At 44.0% G+C, this 7,032-nt stretch overlaps 1 long non-coding RNA gene across 1 annotated transcript; it reads left to right on the top strand.

Moving 5' to 3' along the window:
• The first annotated feature begins 211 nt into the window (after positions 1–211).
• On the top strand, positions 212–4,318 carry LOC104621293. Its single transcript, XR_738040.1, has 2 exons — positions 212–404; positions 3,366–4,318. It is a non-coding gene; the product is annotated as an uncharacterized LOC104621293 (long non-coding RNA).
• Positions 4,319–7,032: the final 2,714 nt, after the last annotated feature.

Here is a 7,032-nt window from a genome sequence, read left to right as displayed (position 1 = left end):
ACCGGCGCCTATCTTACAACGTCTCGTTCCGGAGCTGTGAAGCAGGTAGTAAAATGTACCCTCGCTATTTTGACGTGTGCGCGTAGAAAGCGAGACGCCGCTTTATATTCTTGTTCTCTGAGGCAGTGATTGAGAAGGAAAGGCAGAGCCACTAACAGCTTTGTTAGTAGCATCCATTACGTAATTCATACTCGGTATATCTCTGCTTTCTAACCGTACAGGTGACCCTGTCGGAACCTGCTGTTTTACCTGGTGCCTCCGAATTCCAGTCTGAGCCAGTGGAAGGCCGGAAGGTCAGCAAAGTCATAAAGACCACTGTAGTGCAAGGAGAGAGAACGGAGAAACACCTGGGGGATGCTAGCTTAGCTACTGATCTTCCGTCAGCCAAAGAGGACTTTGAAGAGGTAAAGATGCCTTTTAAATATAAACACTAAAACAAGTGTCCCAGCGTACCTGGGCAGAAACCCTACTCTTTTGAAAGTTTTTTTGCTGGAGCGTCTTTCTCAGTAGTTGAGTATAAACCTCTGTTGTTATACTCAGCCGTGTTATAAAAGGATTAGTATGTGAAGTGCGTGTGTGTGTTGTAACGTCAGCTTCCAGAATTGGCTATGAGACATTTTAAGATTCTAAAAAAATGCATGGAGGGGTTCAGTAAAGTTGTTAGAAGTCATGTGTGTGGTTACTGCTAAAGAAAACACTCATATGTTACCACGCATGGAGCTAATTTCAGAAGTTGGTACAGTTCAGTCTGCTCTCTGGGTAAGTTGATGTATTTGTCCTTGAAAGGAAGAAATAGCTACCGGGTAATTAGCACCTTTCCTGTTTTTATGCTTTGTCTGATCAGTTTTGACATTTCAGCAATAGAAAAGTGACCTTTGATATAGTTTTTCCTATAAGGAAGAGATAGCACTTCACTTTTACTCCATTTTATTGTCCCTTTGAATAACACGTGTAAAACACACCATAAAGATTCACGTGGATAAACTGTAACTGATTTGCACGTTCGAGGAATATTTGAAAGGATGCAAATGGCAGGCAGATGCTTCTCTTATTTGTCTATTCATTGTTTCCTCAGCATTCAACTTTCATTAAGTTGAATTAGTAAAGCACTAAGGTATGAAGAGCAATTATCTTCTGTCCTAGGTTTTGGGGTTTTGGTTTTAATTTGAAGTTTATGTTTTCCTTCGAGGCTTTGAGCTATACAGGTAACCTCATGAAAGTCCAACTCCCCACTTTAGTCGAGAAAGAAATCATGAAAGAGGACGGATCGATTATCAAAAGGTTTGGCTTGGCATGTCAATGAACTGCTGCTACTGGAAAAGGATTAACAAACTCATAAGAAATGAGTGGATTTAAGCGAGCGTCTGAAGTGAAACCACTGGCAGCATCTAAAGCTTTACTTGCAAAAGTACTAAAGATCAGTACTAACCTTCTGTTACAGGAAGGGATGTATGCACGGAAAGGTCCACATTCGCTTGAAAAGACGCGGTGAACAGGGGCGTGGTGGGTTCCCCCCGGCCAGCCGCCAAGCACCACGCAGCCGCTCCCTGACCCTCCTGTCCCACCATGGAACGGGGAGAGAACAGGAAGAGCAAAAGCGAGAAGGCTCAGGGCTTGAATGAAGACAGTTTTATAGAGGGAAGAACAACCAAACAAGTGATGCGAAGGCAATCCCTCACCACCTCCCACAAGCAGACTGATACCCAGCCGGTCGCTGAGCGGTGTTCACCTTGGAAGATAGAACTCCCTGACCCCCCAGCTTCTTCCTCTACCCCCAGCTTTTATTGCTGAGCAGGATTCTGTATAGTGTGGAATATCCCTTTGGCCAGTTTGGGTCAGCTGCCCTGGCTGCATGCCCTCCCAATCTCTTTCCCACCCCCAGCCTGCTCACAGATGGGGCCAGTGGGGGAAAAAAGAGAAATCCTCGCTGCTGTGTAAGCACCGCTCAGCGGTAGCCAAAGCATTGGTCTGCTACCAGCACTGGTTTAGACCCAGATGGAAAACAGTGCGCCACACAGGCTGCTCTGAAGAAGGTTAACTGCATCCTGGCTAGACCCAGTCCAAAGCCGTATCGCTGCCCAGCTGATTTCATAGGAAGCGGTACAGGATTGACAGTGTGATTTAACAGTTAAAGACATTCATCAAGGTTCCTTCGGTATTTTTTTTTTTCTCCTACCAGTTGACTCTGTGATCATTTGATAATTTGAACATTATCAGAATAGATGAGAGGATATATGGAGATAGAGATATATATGGATAGATGCATGTGACAGGTGAGTCTTACGAAGAACGAGGCAAGGCAGGGAGGAAAATATTGGGGAGGGAAAAAAAAAAAGCAAGTGTATTCATTCCTACCGCAGGCAACTTCAGGCAACGCTGCTACAACCCAGGTATCTTTCACACACCTTTTCTTTCAGACTGTTTGCATTGCTAGTGGCCATTGGGGTGGTGAAACCAGCGTTAGCATTTAGAAAGAACACCCCCGACCAAACTGTGCCTATAATTGTAACGAGCTGTAAAACACATAGCAGTTTCAGAATTAGGGGGATGGTGCCACAAGGACACACCGAGAGAGCTGCTGCATCTGCTTTTGGATGAAGGGCGAGCATTCTTGTCAAAGTGTTCCATCTCATGGAGGGATCTTTTGGTCGTCTAGGTCGAATGAAGAAGCGTTAGCTCTCCGATAAAAATCGAGCTATTCCTGGCTGAGCACGCAGGAATTTCCAAGTGTGCTTGGCTTCCCACGGTCCTCTCTCAAGGACACTTGACCAAAAATTGGGCTTCTGGGTAAGGCTCAGCAAGAGACATCCAGCTGCCCTATGACAACTGCATTTATTTGCCTAGATCTGGAAGGGACTTGGTGAAGTTTAAGGTTTTGACTAGTAGAGCAAGATGGTTCCGATGAGGTAAAAGAGTAATTAACACAATAGTTTAGGACACTAACCCACAAATGTAGTTTTACTGGCTGTCAGGAGTAAGACTTGTTCAGACGTAAGCGTTGAAGGAATTAACTGGCATTAATTACTATTGTACAGGGCAAATAGGAAGGTCTTGTGTGAATTTCAACATGTGTTGCATGTCTGTGTGATACAGCATGTTTTTCCTGGGCATCTAAAACTGTGTGCTTAATCAGCGTATAGAGATTAATTGCTATTCATTTACATTATGAAAGCCAGTTAAAGCGGTGGTGTGTGTTGTATTCGGATGCATAGCGCATATCTGACCTCAGAGGCTGGCTTAAGCTGCCAGCAAAGTTCGTGTTTTAAATGAAAAAGCCTTAAAACTGCAGCTGAAAAGGAGGGTTTTTTAAAACCCTCAGGAACCGTGGGCTGTTTAAGACAGTTTTCTCATTTATTTTGGTTTAGGACAACACTGAGTAAAGCCAGCACACAGAAGAGGACTGTGATGAAGGACGGGTATGGAAAACACGTTCACATAGAAGAATTGGAAGACGCGCCAGAAGCACTACCACAGGATGACCTCCAACATGACCTCCAGCAGCTTCTTAGACACTTCTGCAAAGAGGACTGGAAACAGGAGGCGAAGTGAGAAGCTGCCACCCCTCAACACCACCACGTAACCATCCGTCCCGTACGCAGCATTCATCTTCTCTAGGTGTAGACGTTATTCCCTACATAATCACTGGAAGACACTGCCATTTCTACTCGTGCAGATGCGGTGAATTCATTTCTTCCCCCCTGCCCCCCTCCCCCGTATTCGATTTTTGGGTTTTTGTTCTTTTTTACCCTGTAAGCTAATTTGTGACCAAAGATAGCATCCTTCATTCAGGATGATTTATCCACCGAATCGTCGTCTTTGTGCTGTACTGGGAATTTGTCAGCATCGCCACTTCTTGCTGCTCTTTTGCTCCTGCACTGGCTTCATGAAATTGCATTTGTCAAGCCGACTTCATCTACAGGCCTCTTCAAGTGACTATGTACATGCGTCATAAAAAAAGGGACTTAACATGTAAACTGTATATAGCAAGAGTATTTGGACTTACAAGACTGCAGAAAACACACTGCCTGCGACTACAATTAGCATCATGGATTACAAGGTCTGTTGACACTGCTGAACAGCGATTAATAAAATAGCGTTAACACAGTCGACTGCAAACACAGACTGACTGAGGAGGAAGCACTGCAGATCTGCTGCATCCGTAAGACTTCCAGTCTAGGGGTCTATTATAGCTAAAGGCTCTAAGAGTCAGGCTAAAAACCTGGAAATTCAGCTGTTCTCATGAAGGAACAGCTGGCTGTGGCCATTAATACTTCCAAGACCTTCAGACAGCCACTTAAAGATTTCCAGAAAAAGAAAAAAAAAAAAAAACCCAACAAAAAAAAACAACCCACCAACAAACCCAATTAGGTAACCAACTTGCTAGCAGCTCTATCTATGGCACATTTGCATACGGTATTAAAATCTTTTAGATCTGGACATGTGGCAGGGTGTATGAAACAATTATAACTGCAGTAGTTTCCTATTTTCATCACTGCTTAGCGAACCACACTGTCTTATCGGTGGTACTCCCTGCTGGCCACTGCACTGTAGATAACTATGAGAGAAAGACTTAACCCACTATACAAGGAGAGTAATTAATTCACCGTGTTTGATCAAGATTGCCTCTTATCCGATACATGCATGTGGCATTTGAAGGTCAAAGCCAAACCCTCCTATAATCCTGTCAGCTTGTTAGCCCTCTTAGCACTGAGCGAGCAGTTTTTATCTTCCAATCAAGTGTTTTTTAAAGAGAAAGTGCTCACAATCCTTGAAAGCCAGTTTCTGTTCATATTTTGTTATCTATCTCTATATATAATATATATATTTCTAAACCAACCCTCTGAAAACCATGATAGCATGTCTGCACTTCTATTTTCGAAAAAGGGAACACAGAGATCTGACACTTTGGGTGTTCTGTACCTTAACAGTTAATGGAGGGAGCTCTGTAGTGGTTTAGCATGTATAATACAAACACACACACACACACACACACTAAATGTTTTTAAACAGCTATTTGATTTTTTTAACAGTATACTCAAAACCAGAGTAAAACAACAACTCTCCTCTAGGAGTAATACTTTTTCCAAGCTTATCCGGCCGCCTGCGACCACAGGGTTGTTTGGGTTTGTTTTTTTTTTTAACGACTCACTCAGTGCTCAGAACCAGGGCACTTCTTCATCAAGGTAACGACGCCAAAAGCATGAAAACATCTTGGGAGTTCTGGCTTCCTGCAGGCAAAACCACCCAAGGTGCCATGCAGGAAGGCAGGGAAAAAAGCAAACACACCCCCCCAACCCTCCCCCAAAGAAGCGTTTTGGCAGCCAAGCCGAATGAGACCCATGATGAAACCTTTCCCAACGCATCATGGCTTTCTTATTGTCGGAGACAGCACAGGATGATCTTCAAGGATGGGGCTCTCAAGAAATGCGTTTCTGTTGTGTTATTTGCGGTGCAGATGATGTTCTGTGTAACAACATAATGGTTATTCACCTCTTATTTTGATTTTTTGCTGTGTTATCAAAGAACTTGAATACTGTGAGAAGAAGTGAATTTTAAGTTGACGAATCAGCATCTTGTTCCCATGGTGATAACACTAATTGAATATATCTATGAGGGCATGTATTAGTTAAAAATTTAAAAAAAAATACAACACTAACAATACATAGCTGCAATGTGTACAATGGCTGATTTAACTAAATAAAAATGTACAAGTGTTAAATGTAGAAATAATGGCTCACTCTCTTTTACTGCCAGTGCAGCGTAAAAAGGAACAGCACCCATTTGGGTACCTTAACTGAACTATCATAATTATAATTCCTCTGTACCCAGCTCCCTAAGATTTATTTTTTTAATTCTGCTCCCCAGCACTGACTGGTAAGTGTCAGTCCTTATAAGAGATACAATTTTTTTTTTTTTAAATTGTTGTTAATAGTTTTTCAAAGGGTATCTAGCTATGTTTTCTAGTTATTCTACTGGGCCTGAAATTGCAGAATTTTCTTTCAAATACGGCCCAAACTGTTTGTTACAGTCAGTTACTTTTTCAGTGCCCACTAGTGAGAGTTTCTCAACCAGAGGAAAGCAAGGGAAGAAAAAACGCAGGGTGAAATTCCATCACGTCTTAAATGTACAGAAAGTACCGGGAAGCATCTGTTTTGTGCTGCCAACTTAAATTTATTCAATATAAACCTGTACCAGTTCTATTCCTGCAGCTGGCTCTCAGGCTACCGTAACAGGTCACGCTGCCGCAGCGTCACCGCCCTGGGCTAGCGGCTCCTGCGCTACCTTCGCGGCCGTCGGAGCAGTCCTGCTGCCTGCGTCTCGCGTAGCGGGGAAACCGTCGGTTTCGGCAGTTTCCGTATTTGCCAAAATTTAGTCATTGAACCTCCTGGGTTAAGGGACAGAAAGGGAGGGTCCGAGAGGCACACCTGAACTCCCGGCCGAGCTCCGAAGCGTGCTCACGGGCCAGCTCGCACCCAGGGTGCAGGATCAAACCGGGAGTCGGGCGGTTGTGACCGACATGGCAAGACCATGTCAAAGCTTACACATTCGAGGCGAGGACCCAAGTCAAAGCCTACTGACTTCTTCCTCTCTTTCCCACTTCTTTTCCCAATGAAAGACAACTGTATTAAAAAAAACAAACCACACCACCAACAACCAAACAACAAAACCAACTCAACAAGCCCACCCAAAGACGGACCCTTCCACCACACTGCCATGACATTAGCCTGAGGGCAAGTAGGAAACAACTGCAGAACTAGCATTCGCAAAACATGAAAACGAGCTTTTTTTTTTTTCTATGCAGCTCTATGAAATATACTAATTAACACAGAGCAGATAAAAACGCCTTTATTTCTTCCAACCTACGCGCATTGGAACGCGCGCCAGTTGTAGAGCAACAGCGGCCGTGACACCAACAGGGTATTCCCGAGCTCTCTTACTCCGACTGATGTGACGAACCTTCGTTTGGAAGACTAAGGCCACGTAAAGCGGAAGCGGCACGGCGGGAGCCCCCGGCCCGCTTTAGCCTGGATA

Source organism: Phaethon lepturus, unplaced genomic scaffold (genome assembly GCF_000687285.1).
Source record: "Phaethon lepturus isolate BGI_N335 unplaced genomic scaffold, ASM68728v1 scaffold20185, whole genome shotgun sequence".
Taxonomy (NCBI): domain Eukaryota; kingdom Metazoa; phylum Chordata; class Aves; order Phaethontiformes; family Phaethontidae; genus Phaethon; species Phaethon lepturus.
The sequence above is the reverse complement of the archived record's forward strand: the minus strand, read 5'-3'. Positions and strand labels throughout refer to the sequence as shown.